Source organism: Schistocerca piceifrons, chromosome 9 (assembly GCF_021461385.2).
Source record: "Schistocerca piceifrons isolate TAMUIC-IGC-003096 chromosome 9, iqSchPice1.1, whole genome shotgun sequence".
Classification (NCBI taxonomy): Eukaryota; Metazoa; Arthropoda; class Insecta; order Orthoptera; family Acrididae; genus Schistocerca; species Schistocerca piceifrons.
In genome coordinates this window covers 76,176,094-76,176,790 of record NC_060146.1, presented here as the reverse complement: position 1 = coordinate 76,176,790, position 697 = coordinate 76,176,094, and the positions used below count along the sequence as shown (strand labels likewise).

General features: G+C 38.0%; 1 non-coding gene across 1 annotated transcript; it reads right to left on the bottom strand.

Annotated features, from left to right (window-relative positions):
- Positions 1-312: 312 nt before the first annotated feature.
- Positions 313-384, bottom strand: Trnae-cuc. The gene has a single exon. It is a non-coding gene; the product is annotated as a tRNA-Glu (tRNA).
- Between the last annotated feature and the right edge of the window lie 313 nt (positions 385-697).

The window sequence follows — 697 nt, the reverse complement described above, 5'->3', positions numbered from 1 at the left end:
AGTCTGTCTGAGGTGTGGTTGCCCACTCCAGAATATTGTTTGTTGTTCATATGAATCTACTTTACAACATTCTAAACAAACAGGATGAAATTTGTTGAATCGAAAATATCAACAGCAAAAATAAGTTGATTGCAAGAATTATTCTTATTTCAGATCAGCATATTTCTCTGTAATGAGGTCGCTTCCTCTGTTCCAATGTCGCTCTCAGAAAGAAATGTATAAAAAAAAAAAAACACCAGCAATTTAAAGATTGGAACAGTATTTTCAGCTGCATGAGAACAATCACAAGAGAAATAAACATATTAAAACAATTTCCGGTACCGGGAATCGAACCCGGGCCTGCTGGGTGAGAGCCAGCTATCCTAACCACTAGACCATACCGGACATTGATAGTATACGCTCATTACTGGTATACTATCTCGTATATCAACGATACATATACATTAATGTAAATTTATGCTTTGTTACTTCTAGATAGCTAACTATAATGTGTAGAGCGACTCTGAACTCACTATGTGAGTTTCACAGTGTGCTATCCTTGTTCTGATCTCTCTGTGATTGCCTGCTTGGCGAAAGCTGAACTGCGTTCTCTTTCAAGAAAATTTCGTTACCGTACAAGCGATACCTTCTCCGGGTGTGGACAGAAAAAACATCTGCTAGCATACACTAGCCGCTAAAGAGTTTGAGAAACATAGTG